The sequence below is a fragment of the Mus musculus genome, chromosome 10 (genome assembly GCF_000001635.26).
Source record: "Mus musculus strain C57BL/6J chromosome 10, GRCm38.p6 C57BL/6J".
Taxonomy (NCBI): Eukaryota; Metazoa; Chordata; class Mammalia; order Rodentia; family Muridae; genus Mus; species Mus musculus.
Genome location: NC_000076.6, coordinates 92,259,192 through 92,280,088, shown reverse-complemented (window position 1 = coordinate 92,280,088; position 20,897 = coordinate 92,259,192). Strand labels below are relative to the sequence as shown.

At 40.3% G+C, this 20,897-nt stretch overlaps 1 long non-coding RNA gene across 1 annotated transcript in view; it reads left to right on the top strand.

Moving 5' to 3' along the window:
* Gm20757 (predicted gene, 20757) overlaps positions 1–20,897 on the top strand; it is a 204,073-nt gene that overhangs the window by 95,285 nt on the left and 87,891 nt on the right. The window contains exons 4-5 of the long non-coding RNA NR_046027.1: positions 7,424–7,537; positions 10,619–10,789. This is a non-coding gene — a long non-coding RNA (predicted gene, 20757). The remainder of the gene's footprint in view (positions 1–7,423; positions 7,538–10,618; positions 10,790–20,897) is intronic.

The following is a 20,897-nucleotide window of genomic DNA, read 5'->3' as shown; positions in this document are numbered from 1 at the left end:
CTATTGTCAACACAGTTTCAGTGGACAGAAATTTATTCTCAAATCTTATAGCTCCTTCCACAAGGGGGATCAACCTATCATAGTCAGCATTGTATAACTTCTTCATCTTGGGGAAAAGTTGAGGGGTGTGGCTCAACTGAGAGGTGTTGGATCAAGAAAAAGTGCATGTGTACAAACTATATCTCAAAGAATAGATGGTCATGCTGCTCCTAGACCCAGGTACTGGACTTTGAAGCAGGAATGCAAAGATGGGAATCTGAGGGAAAACACCAGTGTCCACAGATGGAATGGTGGAGTAGGAGATAAGGGGCTAGGCACGTGCTGACTCTGCTGCTTGGAGTCTGCGCTCTGTATTGTTGTGTGAACTCTATTTTGCAACAATCTCAAGAGGGCTGTGGCAATTTGCAACCAGAAAGATTATATGGTAACCCTCCTTAAGTTTGGCGCTCAGCTTGAGGAAATTATTTTTTTTCTTAAACATAAAGAATTAATGTTATAGACTAGCACTGCATATTTACTGATTTATTTTTGCAGCAGGGTCTTGCTATAAAGCATAGCTTGACCTTGAATTTGCTGCTCTCTGACTCAGTCTCCTGCATGATGGTATGAGAGATATACACCATCCTATCTGGATTCTTGTAATAATTTGAACAAAAAAAATTAAATTTAATTTTGTTTTTTTTTCCTTCCTTCTTTTGTTTTATGTCTCGGTTGAGTCAGAATGTGGCAGGAAATGAGACGTCCAATGTATAAAGAATCCCTAAATTCTAAAATTAGACATCTCTTTGTCTATCTGTCATCTGTCTGCCTGTGTATCTATCTATTATCCATCTATCATCTATCTATCTATCTATCTATCTATCTATCTATCTATCTATCTATCTATCTATCTATCTATCTATCTATCCATCCATCCATCCATCCATCCATCCATCCATCCATCCATCCATCCATCCATCCATCCATCCATCTATCTATCTATCTATCTATCTATCTATCTATCTATCTATCTATCATCTAATACATAGAGAATAAATGTATGAATATTTACCCTGTGATAGACAATGACAACTTTCTGAGCTCTACTTTCTAATAAAAGAATAATATGTTATGTAAATGCTTTGGTGGTGGTGGGGTGTACAAAGAAAACAAAAACTAACTCAGCATTGACCAAAACAGATTTTTTTTTAAACTCTCAGTTCCTGGCAACCAAGCCTGGAAGCTAGGTAGATCTGACAAATGCTCACTAAAGATGCATTCCTTTACATACCTACCTTGACTGCCCATGAGAAAATCAACATCTTTGCCTTCAAGCATTTTGAAGACGTATCTTTGTCAAACCAGTGCTCTTAAAATGAGTGAGCACACTGTTAGAGTCACCTGGAGCCTTAGCTTGTCCTGAAATGGCCAATGAGGCTTTATACACAGCTCAGTTATGCCATTAGGAGAAGAAGGAGATGAAGGAGCTGGGAATTATGAGACACAGTGGATGCTGGGGTGTGGCATGATGCAGACAAACTGAACCGTGTGCATATGCATGTGCGTGCACCTTTGTGTGCATTCATGTTTGTATTTGTGCACACATGTGTGTCTGTGTGTGCACATGTTTGTGTATGTGTGCATGTCTCTGTGTGTTTGTGTCTGTGTCCTACAAAATGTAAACAGAAAAGACAAAGGCTCTAAGAAGCCCCATACCTCATGGTTGGATGCTTTGGGGTGCTCTCCTCAGCTTGTTAGCCTGCTTCCATTTGGGGGGAGTGCTTTTCCCTCCTTAAGGAAATTCTAGTTCTTTTTACTAGAAACTAGAGCTCAGTAAGTTTGTCCCTCTTGCAGTACTTTGCCCTGGAGTACAAGATCTTGGTGTTAGATGCTCTCTGAACTTAGACCTGTGGCTGTGGCTCCTATGTTTGCTTTTCCTGACCTCTGGACTCGCTCATTGTTCCTCTGCTCTCCGTGACAAATTCAAGAGTCATCACCCTTTCCTGATGCTCCCACCCTGTGACAGCAACCAGGTTTTTCTGCTTGCCCTTACTGAAGTTTCTCTCTGATTCTAATAAAATTGTCCTTGAACTTCCTTCTTGGTGCTTTTAAAAATTAATGAGAATAAGGGCCACAAACAGAGACCAGAATTTCCCCAGGAACAATGATGAATTTGGGGCAATTTTTTCCTCACCTGGATAGCAATGAGCTACAGTGTGCTTGGAGACTGAGGGGTCTGAGTATCTGCAGAGGCATCCTGACTTTACCTCAACATCATTCCACCTTGAATCCCTTAGTGACGACTTTAGTGTCAGTTTCTGATGCTTGTGTTTCTTTTTTGCATGGTTACTGATGATCTGAAGAAGTCATAAACACAGGAGTCATGAGAACAACAAGTAGCTTCTCTTTTGCATTTGCACAACACTGCTATGCATAAGTAGGCCAAAGCCAAGGGAAGACTGAATTTCACCATTTCCATTCAGTTTGGTGGGGGAATGCAGGCCTAGCCAGCATTTGCTTATATTTCACTCAGTGCTAAATGTGACAGGATGGGTCAGCCTTGCCCTTCCCCCTACCAACAAAAGAGCACAATAATTAGCATCAAGATGAACTGTACTCATTCCACACGAATAGCTTTGAGGTAGATCAGGTGCTTTTCTTTGAACTGTAAAAAATTCCCCATTTCTCCTCCTTTCTCTATCGAATTGAATGTTGTAAACACCAAAGTGCTCGATAAATATATCCAGCTGGTGACAGGCTTAGGCATAAAAGCAAAATGGTACTCAAAATTGCTCAAGGAAGTTGGTAATAGTTGGATTTTCTTTAGAGGCCGCGGTGGCATGATTTGGAAAAATCTCCAGTTTCCCTTAAATGATGACAAAATGTACCCAATACTGTTTCTGTAATGCCTCTGAGTGTCTAGAATAAAAATGAGTTAGGAGCGAAGATCCAAGGGACTTTAGCAGAGAACTTTGTTATGACAGGATATAGGATGACAATAAATCTGAAAATGCTCTGTGAAGAATCATGTCTATTGATAAGCTTTGATACCGTTTTTGAAAAGGTCACAGTTAGACCTGTATTAACTTGTAAAGTCATAGATTACTTCGTCCCATCTGGCATATAATCATTGACTTGGGGGCTTTATCAATGTCTCCTTCTCAAGACTTAGGCTTTATGAACAATGGCCAAGCGTAGAGGCTGGTCACAACGTAAAGTCCCTTCCATAGAACTGGTAACTCATAAAACATGGCCACTTATCAAAATGACCTTTTTTGAGCATATTTGTGCAAAAGAGAATCATTACTTTTACAAAAACAAATTACTGTGCACAGGGACGGAGTTGGCAGGGAAACGGCATTGAAGTTTGATGGTCTTTGCTGAAGGTTAGGACTGGGAATAAATGTACACTCTTTGGGGGATCTTTTGCTTCCATAGAGACTTCATTTAAATGAAAGAAGAAATCGGAACTGATTTTTCAAAATTGTATTTAGACATTGCTTGATGACTCTGCAAAAGGTTGGTTCATTGGCGGTTTATGGATGGGTTTTCATAAGTGAGCATAAAATAGTTGAAGCAGCAAAATGATTTGTGAGTGTATGTGATGACTGAGGACAGAGGGGAATATATTGTTCTTTCTAGCGATCTGCAAATCAGTACAGAACCAGCAGTTCTCTGGGAGTGTGGGACTGCCCTGTGTGCCTTTATTTTGGGTATTTTCAGATTCTCACCTCTTTATCTGATTAATTTTTACCTCCAATCAGAAGATTTCTTACACACACACCACACACACCCTGCCCATCCTGGACATGTGCTCCACAAGCCCTCTGGGGTTGAGAGAAAAAAAATTAATAAATGCCTACATGCAAGCAGTTCATCAGCTAACCCCATGTTTGGTTTTTGTTTTTGTTTTGTTTTAGCTAGACATTGTTTAATGATTTGTTTTTTTCCTCAGTTTTTATTTTTAAATTCTCATGCAGAGTCATCCTAACACAATGATTGCAGTCCAAATCCAGGCTAGGAGCATGTTTTAGCTCTCCTTAATTGCTTTTTCGAATAAGCAATCTTTGTTCTTCAAATACCATTCTATGCAGATGTGTGCTAATGACTACCCTATATGCACATATTTCTACTTTGTATTTGTAAAAGAGAATAGACTGACCAAGAGTCCTAAAACTGAAGCTCAGAACACTTCCCAACTAAGCCTCTTTGCCTGCGTTTTCCTTAAGCTATTTGATACATTCTTTGCTTCTATAGAACAGGGAATCTTTATAATGGTCTCACAGCATTTGAAAAGCCTTATAGTCTTTGAAACATCACATGTAGCAGAAGCTGCTCTTTTCTAGATGAATCCTTTCTCCTTTTCTTCCCCAGTAACAGAGCTGTGCCTGGATCCAGTCTGAGACTTTATTGTGCAGCTTCCTTGATACCTAAGTAAGATCATGTGGAACTCTTAGGTGTTATAACGACTTCCGCTTGTCCTTTTTCTTTTTCTCTTCTTATTTCTCTCTTTCTAGTTTTTCATTTCTTTGTTCTTCTGTGTGTGCTACATGTGTGACAGTGTGCATGTACATGTGTGCATAGGTGTGTGTATGTGTGTCTGTATGTGTGTGCATAGGTGTGTGTATGTATGTCTGTATATATGTTCATACGTGTGTGCTAGTGCAAGTGCCTTTATGTAGAGGCTAGAGTAAGGGCACTGAGTATCTTCCTACATTGCTCTTCATCTTGTTCCCTTGAGACCAGGCTTCTTACAGAACCCGGAGCTTGCTGTGTTGGCTAGGTTGGCTGACCAGTGAGCTCCTGGGATATGCCTATCTCTGGTCCCCAGTGCTGTGATTACAGGCATGAACAATAATTCCTGGTTTCCTATCAGAGTGCTAGGATTTCAATACAGGTCTTTATGCTTGCTTAGCAAGCACTTTTACCCACTGAGCCATCTTCAACTCCATTGCTTATCCCTTTTCTCATGGGCTGAGAGGGTTTTAGCAGAGTAACCTTAGAGGTTGGATTATCAGACTCTTTTCCTGACTTGAACTGGGGAGTAGAGCGGTTGACTTATCTAGAATGCCTGTCCTGGGCCACTGAGTGATTAGAAAGAGCATATCTCCATTTGTTACAAGCCTTTGAACCATTAGGCCTATTTATAACAGCATCTTAGTGTGCCATGACTAAAATCTGCAATGTACTAAGCCTAGGATTACAGTATGAGAGGGGTTCATAGAGTAAAGAGAATTGGAAACAACCCTGGAGGTCATCTGTCAACTAAAAATAATGTTTGCAGGAGAAACAGGTTTGACTTAGCTACAAAACAAGCTAGTCACAGGATTGGAATGAAATCTCACCTTCACCACACAAATTTACATCCGTGTCTTTATAAAGTGAACAACACGTGCAGAGTCCAGTACCCAAGAGATGGTTCATACAGAACACGTGGACAGATTCTGTAAATAGTGCATAGACATTTTATAGTCTATAGTAGAGTGGTAAGCTGGAGAAGTGAATGGACATTTACTCAAATATCAGGTACATGGGCTTTAAAAGCTTTTACCCACTATCCCTGAACTAGGAGGGTCCGAGTGAAGAATATCATCACAAACAGAGGTCTTCTTGGTTCTGTTGAACAGCCTTAGGGGAAAATAGGCAGTCTGGCAGTGGAGCTGGGAATGTTTCAGCCAAGGAGTTTTTGTGCTCAAAAAGATTGATCTAAAATGGGTTCTTAAAACATAACCCAACAAGGGAGAGACAAGATTATGTTTTTAGCATTTGAACCAGAACACGCTCGCTCCGCTTTAAAAGGTCTTATGGGACTGAAAAAGCCCAGGGAAACAGAAGTTGCTGTTCTCATTAAAGGAGAGAGGTATTTTTATTCATTGTTTTTATTCACATCAGTTAATTTAACATGCCTTGAAGGGGCCTCTTCCACTGTAGCAGTATTAAAGTAGCAGCTTACTCACTGATTATAAACAAACATTAGTCAAGTTTACTTGCAAAAGTTGGTGCATGGATAAAAAGCAAAAAGAATTACCTGCTACCTGACAGATGGGATGAGTCCCAAAGGTGTCTTCCAGCCTGATGACAATATGCCATGCAAGAAACTTGGAACGGAATCTAAGTTCTTTAATGGTAATTTATAATTCTAAGGATTTGGTCTGTGCCTCCTTCTTCCCCTTGTGGCCCTGCTCTTCTCCCTCTGCCTTGCTCGTGAGATACATTCCTTAGATTTTCCTCTCCTCTGCTTCACCTGGTCCATGATGCAAAGTGCTACTCATGCTGTTCATGTGGCCAGCACTTTCCCCTTCGCAAGAGGAGCAACCTCAATTAATCTAAAGGGATTCTAGCTTTAAATATTACTTTAGAGATATCTTCTTTGACTACCTCCAAAAAGTTTCACTCTATTCCATTTCCCTTCAAATTTCTAGAAGTCTCCCTTCTTTTTATTTATGTCTGAATGTTAGGTATTCTGTTAGCATTGATTTCTTCTATCAGATAGAAGCTAAATTGTTCTACCTACCTGTTATGATGTAGAATGGGCAAGGTTCAACCTAGGAATAGCCTGGACCTCCATACTGATGCTGGGCTACAACTTAGGCAGAAAGAAAAGGAAATTGAGAGACCTTGGGTTGGCTTGAGTGGACTCACATATAGAGATCAACCAACTACCGAAAGACCAACAAAGTCCAGGACCTGAGAAGTCATTGAAATTAAAGTTAAAGATAGAAAGTGTTCTAGAAGGATGCTTCAGTCACTAAGTTGTTGATTGCAGAAGCAAAAGGACCGGAGTTCAGTCCCTAGAGCATCCGTATAAAAGGCTGTTATAGTAGTATACTTTTGTAATCCATGCCCTGGGGAAATGGGGACAAGCTAATCTCTGGGGTTCCTGTATCAGCCAGCTCTATACAAAAGGGGAAGAATGTGTTTCAAAAAGTAATGTCAACAGCTCCTGGGAAAAGGCAGCGTGAGGTTGAGATTGACTTTGGACCTCCACAGACATACTTAGACATACATGACACAGGGACCTCTGCACACACATGAAAATAGAAACCCATATTGAAAAGCAGTCAAAAGAAAGAAGCAGAGTTTTAGAAAGATTTGAGGAAAACTTTCCGCATATAACTTTTAAGCCAGCATATCGGCACATTCCCGGGAAGCCAGACTTTAGACCATTTCCATCCTCAACGACCTGGTTGATCAGAGGTGGATCCTAGTAATTCCATCTTCCTTGGATCAAGCAGATGGAGAACGATTCTTTCTTTTCATTATTATTATCCCCTCTCCATTCAGTTCTAAGGCAAGTATGTACCCCATAGATGTGCTAGCTGGCCTTAGCAATGGATTTGCATGCTAGGTTTAGACATTAAGTGACCCATCTTTCCCTCATTCTGACTATCCCTTCCGCCAGTCATCCATCAAAGCCCTCTCCAAAGTCTATTGCTTCCCACAGGATTCTCCCTCTTGCATTCCTGAAGAATTCAGAATTCTACCTTCCCATCTCGTAGACTGTCCTCTATTGAAGGCAACTCTCTTTTGAATCTGATTCCTGTGGAAGTAATGGCAGGTAAGCCTTCTGGAGTGCTATGTTTATTGGGAACATTGTTGGGAGGACCATTTAAGATATAGTCACTTGCTTGCAACTTCATTTCAATTAAAATAAATCCTGCAGCAATGAGAGTCTTTGCTCAACTCAGGGAAACCAGTTGAGACTGGCAGGTAATCTTGGCAAAGAAGTAACTGTACAACATGATGAAATCTGATATCCAGCATGCCCTACTTTATAGAAAACACATATTGCTAATAATACAAATGTGCTGCCATTATCAGGATAAACTGTGCAATAAAATATGCGGATCTAATGGCAACTTCACAAGAGATAAATAGATGATAAATGGTATAAGCTTGAATCATTTTACTTAGCTTCCATGTTAATATGTATAAACTGAATGAAGCCATGTATTTAGATGCAGAGAGCCATTTTACCTGAAATATATTTGCTAAAAGAGAAGGCATACATTGTAGCCAAATTTAGTAATGCCTAATGTTATGCATGAATGTTTAGTTGTGATTAAATGTGAACGGTTGCTCCTTTAAGGTAAAGGTCTCTGTCTGTGTGATTAATCAAATCGAAATGAAAGTGCAGACAGCTCATGCCATGCCTAGTTATCAGAATGATTGATTTTAGTCTGTGCTTCTAGGTGAAAAAATATCTGTTAATAACCCCAGCCACCAAGCCCCTAATGTCAGCGCCTGCTCAGTGACAGTGCACATCCTGCATTATTGGGCTCATTTTCAGGTAGAGGGTCTACACAATGATCCATTGGTTCTCGGAATTAGAACAAGAAGAGTCGTGACACAGATTTATGCAAGAGTTATGACTGCAAAGTGCATTTCATCAGCGAGAAGCTGGAAATTGCTGCTGTTGTAGCTGTCACAGGCTTGTTATTTTCCTTAGTTTGTGTGTAGGCAAGACTGTCAAGGCTTTATCACACAAACTGGTGTTTTTGTGTACCAGAGCTCTCTGCTTGCTGATGACAGCCAGCCTCTGAACCAAGTTGTTATTAAGTTTTTAGCTCTAAGATAGTACTTTACCAACTTGGTTGAATTACACTTGATTGCAAATACCTTAGTGTTTTGCAGGTATAAAAGGTTCAGATAAAATAAGAAAATATCTATCTCCACAGTTAAGTACTCTGCACCGCTGACGGTGACTGTATAGCTCATCGTCACTGTGGAGGGAAATGGTGTCAGACTCAGACTTTCCAATGATGTATCTTCTGGCAAAGAAACCTTGGGGTTGACAGACATCTTTGTTTGTGGAATGTTTCTTCCACCCTGCAACCCTGGATTTCCAGGCCAAGCAACTGTATTCCCTGATTGGCTTCCAACCTGCTCCCTTTTACCAAAGAAATTTATTCTCTTTCACTGTTATCAGGAGTTTGAATCTGGAAGCAAATTGGTTCAGAATATATGAGACAGGGGTGGGCTGCTAGGGAAATGTCTCAGTCAGTAAAGTGCTTGCCACACAACCTGGATCTGTGTTCAATCCCCAGAAACCACATAAAAAAAAAGGTGTGTGTGGCAGTGCTCATGAGCAATCTCAGGACTGAAGCGGCAGCGATAGTCAGATCTTTGGGACCGCACAGCTTGCCTAATTAATGAGTTCTCAAAAAATGAAGGTAGACAACACCCAAGAAACAAGAATGACATTCAAAGTTGACCTCTGATCTCCAGGTGACACCCCCCTTCCCACACATACACACATGATCTAAGGACATTTATCTGGTTCTAAATCTTACCCACAGTTGCACTTTTTACTCAACAAAACTCGGGAGAAAAGACAGAATACTACATGCAGGTCTTGGTACATTTTGTATGATGACACAGCATGCCTAACATGTCCTACTTCTGTGGCAGGACATGTAATATCATTACTTGACCTGTGCCTAGATTATCAGGTTATAATGTGAAGTATGAGACATTATGGAGTTAAGGTACATAACACTCACTAGAAATGATAGCACAGATAAAACATATTAGGTTAATGTATTTAATTTTAATTGCGTTACTTCTTAAATGAATGAAACATTGTATTCAGAAACCATTTTTTAAGGACATTCCATGTGATGTAAACTGCAGCAACAACAACTCCTATTTATAGAGTACTTGTGCTGGACCAGGTATTGTGTAAGATACAATTAGGGATATGATTATAGTGCACACATTGCTTTAGTAGATAGCCAGATGCTTTAGGCTAGAGCAAGACCAGCAGAGTAAATGAGCATTTCAGAAGAAACTCACACCCAATTTGCAAACTCCTTCCAGATTGCACCTGGTTTGGCTCTTAAATAGCTCATAAGGATTCTAGCCTATTTCTTAGGGACAACAATGGCCACTAGTCACATTTCGTGCTGAAATACAAAGTAGTTAAGATTTGTTATTCTGGTCACATTCCAAAGTGCTCACGGTCACATGCGGTCAGGGGCTATCCAATAGAGAACATGGAGAATGTCCCATGGGGACACTGTATTGGGCAGCACTGCTTTCTGATAAACCCTGCAAAGATCCAAGAGCTTGGAAGCCCCAAATCTACAAAATGTAGAAAAACGCTGTGCAGTCGAGTGAGTACAACAGGCTGAGGACAACAATTAGCAAAGAATCAAAGAAGAACCAATTGCACCCTTGTAGATGCATTTAATGGCCTCAGTTTCTCTTGAGCTACTCCATAGTTGCTGGACCTGGGCAGGTTAAGTGGAAGGGGTGTCCACCACCGCTCAATATTACTGTCTACTTCCCTTGAGGCAGGCCATGCATAGTTAGGGGCTATAACATGAGCAAAGGTGCAAACCAAGAAGGGCAAGCAGGCAGGTCTTAGTGTGATGGTTCAGGAATCCTAAAAGCTGTCTTCAAATGTGGCCTTTTCAGACACAACTTGATTTGAAAGTTCTTTAAGTACCTCTGAACTTAATTGTGCTTAGTAGTCTATTAAACCTATTTATTATTATTATTATTATCATTAATATTATCATTATTATTTGTAAAGCAAACTTGGTGGGGGGGCAATCCTGTGAGCACACACTCAGTGGCCACAGGTGGGTATCAGCTATCTCCCTTTATTACTCTCCACTGTATTCCCTTGAAGCAGGGTTTCTCACTGAACCGGAAGCTGATAGTTGCAGCTAGTCCCACTGGCCAATGAATGCCTGAATCCTCTTGTCTCCACCCCTCAACGCTGGAGTTCCGGGAATGCATGCGGAAGTTATGCAGATGTTCTTACCCATGGAGCCATCGTCCCAGCCTCTGGCAACTTATTGTTGTGAGTAACTCTTAGTTATCCATCACATCATGCACTGTTGCATTTATTAACAGTGCTTACTTAATTAATCCCAGGAGAGGCACGAACTAGCATCTGTCTTCATCTTGACAATTGCTAGCAACGCAACCGATGGCATTGCCTTCAGAATAAGTCACCAGAATTGAGTAAGTGTGACAGTGCGATGAAGTTCTGCCACAGAGACAAGGTGAAAACTCGGGTTACTTTTGAAGATAGTTTTTCAACAAAAAGTTTCTTAACATTTTTCCATGTACTTTTTTTTCAAACAATTTAAGTTGCCTCGGTTAAGGGAAATTATAGAATTCGAGCCCTGAAAAATCTCTCCACATGTAGCCTCATAGGGAATTTGAATGCAGTAAATTTTGCTGAACTTCGGTGAATTGAAGACTGAAATTGTCACTTATTGGAGAATGAAGTGGGTCGCACAGCATTGTCAGCATATTAAATCTTGGGTGAACGTTATAAATATTATTGATTGTTTTTAAATTGGAGAAGTGTCTGTGCATTCGATGTCAATTTTAGTTCATTTTGGAGGAATCAAGAAATACATCAGAATTGTGGTGCTGCCAGGGACCTCAAATGACAATCCTCTCTTTCCTCTTAGCCCATAAAGCATGGCAGATAGAAGTTATCCTGGGGTGATGGCTGTAGCAAGGAAGGAGAATGAAAACAAAGCCCCGGGCTGCATATACTCTCACCTCATACTGTAGTCTCAGCCCTGGGCTGCATATACTCTCACCTCATACTGTAGTCTCAGCCCTGGGCTGCATATACTCTCACCTCATACTGTAGTCTCAGCCCTGGGCTGCATATACTCTCACCTCATTCTGTAGTCCCAGCTCTGGGCTGCATATACTCTCACCTCATACTGTAGTCCCAGCTCCGCTTCAGTTTCCCCTCAAACCCCTCAGTTTACCTGGGTCCCAGGCTCTTTATTGATTAAATAATAGAAATGGACAGGATATTTGCTATGACATATCCTGACTGTGTTATGTAGTGTCACATAGTTGCTTGAGGCAATGTCTGTATATAAACTCAGGGTTCTGGAGTTCAGGGATCCTGGAAGGCTCCGTTGGAGTCTTTGCTTAGGATTTCTTAAAATTAAAATCAAAGTGTGTTCACCCAGGAATAGGCCACACATTCGTAATGCCAGCATTGCAGAGACTCAGGCAGGGAGATAAATAAATGAGTTAGAAATCCTAGTTCAAGCCATCCCAAATAAAGTAGCAAAACAGAACAAATACATAGACCAGCCAAGATGGCGATGTGTGTCTGTAATTTACAGAACTTTAAAGGTGGAGGCAGGAGGATCAGTGCCACATAGTGAGTTGGAGCCAGCCTGGGTTACAATAGAACTTGTCCATGAAGAAATAAAAATTAAAGTATCAAGGTATAAGGCTCATACACAAAGACTCTGGATAGGTATCCACATCAGCACACATCTGGATGGACAGCAATCATGTTGCTATGGCTGTAAGGGTCCAAGTTCTTGTTTTCTTTCAGGTTTCTAATTACTGAGAGATCACACTTTGCTTTTAGACATTACCTTCCTTCCATGGCCACATCTGCCTTCAGCCAGCAACAGCTCATCAGATTTTTCGAATTCTACCTTCTTCTGCAACCAACCTGGGAAAACTGTGCTTTTAAAGGATCGTGTGGTCCGAGTCTGTACACTTTTTGATGAACTCATAATCAGTTGGTGAGTCATTGCAATTGGAAATGACAAAAGCCAATCACTGTGTACTATTATACTGCTGGCAGAACTGGGTATGCCTGAAGCCACCATTTTGGAATTCTGCTTTTCTTACTGACTCCCAGAATCTTCCACTCCACATCTTGCCAACTTGCAGAGAATAGTCTATAAAATCTCCCTCCCCCTGCTTTTTTCCAACTGACAGTACTTTTTCTTGTCTAGTGCTAGTTTCTCTTGCTAGTATTAAAACAGTGCTTTCAGGTCTGCCTGCATTCTTCTTAAATCAAATTTTATCTTAATACACACCTTAATGCCAGAGGCAGAGGGATACCCCAAACCCATCCCCCACCCCCTGCTTCTCTCCAAGTATGCCAGCATTTTCTCACTAGTGTAGATGGGAAGGCTGGCATAAGAGACTGTAGAGCAATTATGGAATGAGCCCCAGCAGAAACCATCACCTATCCAGTATGCTTATCCATGGACAGCAGACAAAGACAGAGGGATAGTCAGCCTTCCTCTACTGCCTAGGTTATTCCTGGGTTGGGGGGTATTTTAAATGAAGTTGTGATGGCTATTCCTAGGTGTTACCTTGACTACATCTGGGATGAACTACAGTCCAGAAATGGAGGGCACATGTGTGATCCAGTTTTTGATGCACAGTGGCCATGAAAAGCTTAGACCCAGGCAAGGTAGGACATACCTTTAGTCCCAGGACACTGCTGCAAGCAGGTCTCTGAGTTTAAGGCCAACCTGGGACAGAGCAGGTTCCAAATCCAGGCGTGGTGGTACACACCTTTAATCTCAGTCATACCTGCTGCTGGAGGTCTACATAAGGATAATGGAAAAAGGAAGTGTTTGCTCTTCATTTTGCTTGTGCTTACCTGCCAGCACTTCTGTTAGAACCCACTTGTTCAGGATTCCAGCTTATATTATACAGAAGACCATATTTAGTCTCTGGGGACTGAGCAACTACTAGGTTCTTGGACTTCCTGTTCACAGCTTCGCATTGTTGGGTTATTGGACTGCAGACTGTACATCATTACAATAAATTCCCCTACTATATAGAGACATTCCATAAGATCTAGAGAACCCTAATACAGAAGTCATTTTTTGTTGTTGTTTTTAATTTACTTATTTATATTTTATGTGCATTGGTGGTTTTGCCTGCATGTATATCTATGTGAGGATGTCAGATCCCCTGAAACTGGAGTTACAGGTATTTGTAAGTTGCCATGTAGGTGCTGGGAATTGAACCCAGGTCCTCTGGAAAGCCAGTCAGTGCTCTTAACCACAGAGACATCTGTTTCAGCCATAAATGAAGTTATTCTTTTAAGTGTTTATTGTTGTTGTTTGTTTGTTTTGGAGGTGTGGGTTGGGTTGGGTTGGATTTGTTTGTCTATTTGTTTGATACAGGGCTTTTCTGTGTTACGTGGTTGTCCTGGAATTTGAATTGTAGACCAGACTGGCTCAAACTCACTGAGATCCACCTGCCTCTGACTCCTGAGTACTGGGATTAAAAGATTAAACTTTGTGATATTTCTAAGTGACTTGATGGTTATGGTGGTGGTTATGGTTATACAAATAAATGGAATAAACTCTGAAATTATAGATCACCAGTTGACAATTAAAGTTGCCACCATCCAATCACCTCAGGAAGACTACCTTTGTATCTAGTCTTCCTAGATACCATTTCTTAAAGCATAGGCAAATTAACTTTTAGCAGGTTATTATAGAAGGTTTGCCAATTCACAGTGAAAGACTCTCTGGCAATAAAGATATCTCTCTGATATTATGGTTAGTGGCTGATTCTTAACATTTATCTTAGGAGTAAATCAGTATTTGCTCAGTCATTTCTGCTGAACTTTTGAATTTTTTCCTAGTCTCATATGAGGGGAAGCAGAGAGAGGGCATGGTGGTCAGGGCAAGAAGGCTCAGTCTCAAAATGCATATAAAAAGTCAGACACAGATGTGTTTGTAACCACAACATGAAAAGGCAGAAACAAGTGTGTCCTGCTATTTGGCAAAGCAGTAGGCTTAGAGTTCAGTGCAAAGCTATGTATCAAGGCGAGGGGGACAGAGAGAATGACAGCAGCCTTGGCCCCTGCAAAAACATTTGTACACTCAAATGCATGCAACACACATATATGAACACAGGGTGGGGGAGGGATATTGTGTGTACAGCAGACTCTGAATTACTTATGGTGAGATTCTAAAAGTGAAATTACTTGGTCAAACAGAAACATAAATGAAAGTCTCACTGAGAAGCTTTGTTAATTCTGTGTGATGTCTGTTAAGCATGAACTTATAGAAAGAGCATCGGGTTTGTTAGTAGCTCTATAATTTTGATCAAATCAATCCTCTGATCATCAATGGCCTTATCTATAAAATAGGAATAATAACAATCATTCTAATAATCGTTCTATGTATTCACAAGTTATTTTACAGGTGAAGAAAGATGGCTGGAGTGGGTAAAAATGGAGAATTAGCAAGTGAGATTTGATGCTATCAAGTTACTAGAGTCAGTTGTCAGTGCAGCAAATAGTCTGTCATATCCTATTAAATTACATGTCTTTGGGCCTGTGATTATATTAACATTGGCCTTGACAACACTGAGTGTACCTCTGGCCCCACTCAGAGTGTGTTACTAGCCTCAGTCTTTATTCCTAAGTGTTTCCACACTAGTATGCTCATTTCCTTTTTGATCCAAGAAATCTATGGCCCGGAAGTCTTACTCAGTGGTCTTATATGTGTTTGTTTCAGCTACCTTGACTTTTACAGCTGACTATTCACTCAGTCCCCAGCCATTTATATTTTTGTTGAAGCTGCCCTAATTCATGCTCATAGGTTACACATAACACTCATATGGTACTTTTCATCTTGAAAACACTATAGACCTTAGCTAATTAATTTTCACATCACAGCGTGATACATGAATAGGAAGCTAATTTAACCATTTGAGAGATGGCCCAAGGTTTGGTCACAAGTAGTACAAATTGTTTTTTATTGATCTAAGGAGGAGGGAGATATAGTTGTGTAATTTGTTCCAAACCACAAAAGACTGTAGTTGAAATTCAAGTCTGGTCTGATAAAGTTAGTTTGGATCCAGCAAGTTCAGAGAGGGTGCTGTTGAGACCCAACAGGTGACTTCATTTCCCATCATATGGAGGGAACAAGTTTCATGGCACTTGAGCTAATCTCATGAGAAGGAGATCTTGGCAGGAGCTGGGGGCAGTATCCCAAGGGTTGAATACAGTGAAACTATAATTTGCTTTTGAAATGTATGAATCCTTCTAACCAGTGAAATACTTGGTTGAGTAAATGGGAAAGTATCGAAGATTGAAGTGGTTGGCTTGATCGTCGTGAGCAAAAACTCCATGTTCCTTGAACAGAGAGTGGGTTAGAGAGTACAAACCCTAGGTCCTGACCCCAAATTATGATTTAATTTTTTGGGTTTCTTTAAATTTTAGTTATTGCCCATCTTCCCTCTGGTCTCCAGGATATCAGCAAGAGTCTCTGAAATAGATCTTTGAGGACAAATGGTAGTTCCCTCAAAGGGAACTTGGTTAGAGTTCCCCAAATTTCTCAGTTCTAGAAAACACACCGGTAAAACTCAAGAAAGGCAGCATTGAACCTATAGGTTCTCCCTCACTTGTGAGATGCCTGAATGTAGAATCATGCTCTTAAAGGAAAATGTCCAATTCATTTTATTGTGTCCTGAAATGTGTGTGAAAATGATAATCTAGATCATAAAAGCTTTAAACTCTGGGAGTTAATGAGGACTGATAGAAGAGGAGGAAGCTAGGAAGATCAGGTCCGGGGTAAGAATTCTGTTCTGCTAGATTTCCCTGGACTCTGTAATTTCATGCCAATGGGTGTCGATCTGAACACCTAGACAGGTGGCCTAAATGAGAGGGAAGCGTTGACATTTCGCTGTTAATTTATCTTACAATGTGGGCTGCCATGTATTAAACATGAGGTAAATAAAAGTGATGGACTAATTATGAGGATGTGTTCTGCCTTCCAATTACTCTCGGATTATGTGTTTAATATTATGAGGTATTCTAATTACAGGGGGATTTGCTGCTGCAGAAATCTTAACTTGAGGAATCCTAATTTCCTCTGCAGGGCAACTCAACTAACTCTGTTTTTCTGCTAAATAAATGAACACCCTAGACTTTCCAACCCAAATTGGTAATTTTTTTTTGTAGTTGAACCATATTTTAGGCTTATATTTTTGACAACCTATTTCACAGTTGGCTAGCCTTCCCCTTCCCCCCTACCCCCACCTCCAAATATGGGATTCTAGAACACTCTCAAAAAGTAGACCCATGTTTGATGTCATAAAAGGGCAAATTTGTCATTTCTTTAAAAGATGGCTTTTCTTTATTTCAAGTTCTGTAACTTGTTTTGGTCTATTAACTTTATCACATTTCTTTCAAGAACATTTTTTGTTAAAAGAAGAATGGATCAACACAGAAGGCGGTTTAGCCTTATCCACATGTCTGGTTAAGAATTAGGTGTGAATTAAAACAAAACAAAATGTCAGTAACTAAGTTCTTTCAAGCTCGAGGTAATGTCCCTGGGCAGAACAAGACAAGGGTTGAAAGCAAAAAAATTGCTTGGCTCTGTGTTTAAAGACGTGATGAAATAAAAAATTTTAGACCCATATTCTAATTTAATCTAATTGTGCAAACAAGCAGTATCGTTCTTAACTTTATAAAAATGGAAATTTTATTAAAAATCGATTTTTAAAAAAAAGTTTATTTGCTTTTTAAACTCAAGATAATTATCATCTAACCCAGAGCTCACACATTTTATTCTGCTCTTTTGCAAATAACAAGCTTCATACAGGGAAGCAAACAGCTCTAATGTAATAATACAAAGAAAATGCTACGGGTTTTATGGCTTGAGCATTATATCCATGAGTAGCGATATCGTTTTTATATGCTTGTGTCTAATCCTATTCCAAAAAAAGTCATCAGAGACAGCTTATGTGGATACATAAACCAGAACAGGCAGATCCTGCATAAGTTATTAAACAGGATGAGGTAACCATAGAAATAGAAAGCTAAAATGTACAGAAAATTTGAAGTATAAAAAAGAAGTTTCAAAGATGAGTTGCACAAAGCCTTGCCTTTCTTGGCAACTTGATTGACAAGAAAACAGGGCCAGTTCTATAGACAAATTATCCTCAAGGGACAAAGTTCTTGTGGGACAAACTCACCTGTTCAAACAAATATTTTCTTTGTATGATAATTAAGTTGTTTATATTAGTATACAGCTATGATAAAAACCTGATATATTAATCTATTAATATAAACACTATATATGCAAATGTTTTGATACTGGTTTTATTGTTTTGTATTAGTATTTAGGTGGTTAGTTAGTACGTTAGTTAGTTAGTTAGTTAGTTAGTTAGTTAGTTAGTTAGTTCTTTAACAAAACCCAAGCTTGGATGTTTCAGAGTGGCAAATACTTTCTCTACTCTGTGGATTACGTGCAAGGTTCTTTCAGTCTAGGTAGTTTTCCTGGGCCTCAAAGGACTATGCTGGCCTCACCTAGGAATTCTGAAATCATTTAAGTACCCAGAGTACTCTCTTATCCTTCAAGAAGGCCAACTCAAGCTCCTTTCCATGGTGGCAGGAAGATCCACAGAGGCAAGACAGCAAGTGCCAAGGTCAAACACTATCTACGATACTGTGTGTTTGCTAGTCTCTAATTGGTCACTAGGACAATGAGCAGTATTACTAGCCAACCCAGATTAAAAAGCATTTTCCCTCTTATACTACGCTGTCTCTATCATTCTCCATTGCTCTTGATGTTTGATTGAAGTTGCATAAAGGGACATTGTATCTTTCATCTCCTTATTGCTTTGAACCACTGAACACACCCTTCAGTATAGATGTTCTGTGCTAGCCAGTGATATTCCTTTACACATTTCTCTCAAAACTTGGTGAGTGATGAACTCTCTGGGTAGAGGGTACCCGAGGAACATTTTTTTTGTTGTTGTTGTTTTGAGACAGGGTTTCTCTGTATAGCCCTGGCTGTCCTGGAGCTCACTTTGTAGACCAGGTTGGCCTCGAACTCAGAAATCCGTCTGCCTCTGCCTCCCGAGTGCTGGGATTAAAGACGTGCGCCACCACGCCCGGCCCGAGGAACATTTTAGAATGAATAGTTTTATTACACTTTTTTCTGAGCCTAGAGGTCAGCAAGTATGAGTATAATAACATCCTATATCCAGGCCTAAAACATGCTTGCTCTGTGACTTGGCAGCTGTGAACTTATCACAACCTCTGTTGTGCATAGAACTCTCTGTATGGAAACCTGAACCCTGTACAATTCACAAGCCACTGTGGACCATCCCATCCCAAGAGACCTGTATCCTCTGAAGGCTGCCACTCTGTCTTTCTAGGTACCTGGCCTCTGGTCATGACAGCCCTGTTGCCATTGCTAGTTATCTACCCCACCACCACAAGTGCCGACCTCAAACACTTCCTGCAATGTTGTGTGTTCTCCACTGCACTGCAGACAGCTTGTTCATCTCTTGTCTGTCTGACGCATCATCAGACATGTCTGCCACACAGAGCTGATATACAGCTTCTTCTAGGAAAGCTGAAGCCCTGACAGGTCTGCACTTCTTCAGCCCTGGTGTGACTCAGAGTTTCCGTTCTATAATCCCTCTTTAACCGGAGAGAACGATTCTTGTATGGAACATGCCTTGTTTAACCTAAGTGGTGATTCCCAACCACAGCATAGGGGGAAACAAGGAAAAAGAAAAGAAAAATGGGAACACAGAGAATTCCTTTTCCTGGAGAACAAAGGGGACACCTTGAGTAGATGGACAGAGATGGTGTAAAAGGAAGGATGGGATTGAAGGCAAGGGGAAGGTCATTTCTCTCCTATTTCTGTTTAAGGAATAAGTGAGGGATGGAGAACTTTTCCACTAAAGGGATCAAGTCCATTCAGAGTAGCTACACCTTGATGGCAAGGGTCTGCCCTGGCATATACTCTTCTGCCAAGTTCTGGCAATTGTTTTTGGTTGCTTTCTAAAATGAAATTAACAATCTGAATTCCCATGATTCAGAGATTTCAATTCTGGGGAAATGATCCAAGGAAAATGAAAATATAGGTTCACAATGAAGACCTGTTCAGGGACATCCATAGAGGCTTTGTTGTCATAAGCAAAAAGAGGAAATAACATGGATGACTGCCAGTAGGACTATGGAGGGAAACCATGGTATGCTGGGCATGTAGCTCAGTAGTATACTGCTCACTCGGTGTACCTAAGACCCGAGGTTCCATCTTCACTTCTGGAAAACAAACAAGCAATAGACAAAGAAGAGGCATAGTAACACAGAGAAATACTAGTTCTTAAAAAATAGATAATCTGTTAATATATACAACAACATGGATAAATCTCATATCTGTCCAAACATCTATCCACCTGTCATCTCTCTGTCCATCTATTCTCCTAACTTTTCTGGTGGATTTTAAAGTTAACTCGAGGTATCACTATACTCCTGCCTAAATACTTATGCATACTCACCAAGTATGTCTAATTATTCATAGATTTGTAAAATAAAAGTTACAAAAAATCCACCTAATATAGTTCCATTTAAAATTCCAGAAAATGTAGAAGTAAAGGTTGGAAAACTATTGCCATGTTGATTTCCACTAAGGACTTCCAGATGAAGACTACGTCATAGGGGTCAGGAAGAAATTTCTTAGGAAGACCATGGTGATCTGGGGTCTTTTTGTTCAAAGATAATATATTTTATTGTATGATGATTTTTATCAAAGCAACAAAGCTAAAGAAAAGCAAGCCAAAAGTCAATAACTATCCCAACTCAAAAGTCCAACATTTTCACATGCTATAATTTACTATGAAGTTCAATCTCTAAGTATAAACTACACTCTGGGGCCACACATTCACATAGTTAGAGGTCTATAGAACATGAGTAAGCACAAAAAGCTGGCCTCCAGTAGGCTCAGACACCAACTAAACACTGGTGTGTGTGTGTGTGTGTGTGTGTGTGTGTGTGTGTGTGTGTGTGTGTGTGTGTGTATGTGTGTGTAAATTAGGAGGCTGTATGGTTGGAAAACAATTCTGAATAGATTATTTTAGGTGTTTACATGACACTAGAATGTGACTGTCACAGAACATTTCCTTCCATCACAAAAAAATCCATTCAGAAAGATTTCTGCTATTCTGGAATAACAATCAAGAGACACTTTTCCGCCGGAGTGCCGATTCTTCCTAAGAAGTGTCATCCTCTGCGCTGAGCTGCCTTGGCCCTTCCCTACGCTGCTCATGTAAATTCTGCCGAAGTGCAGGCTGCATGGACTTTTCTGACAAAGGATCTTTTTCAACCAGCATTTGTAGTACCATCCTGAAGG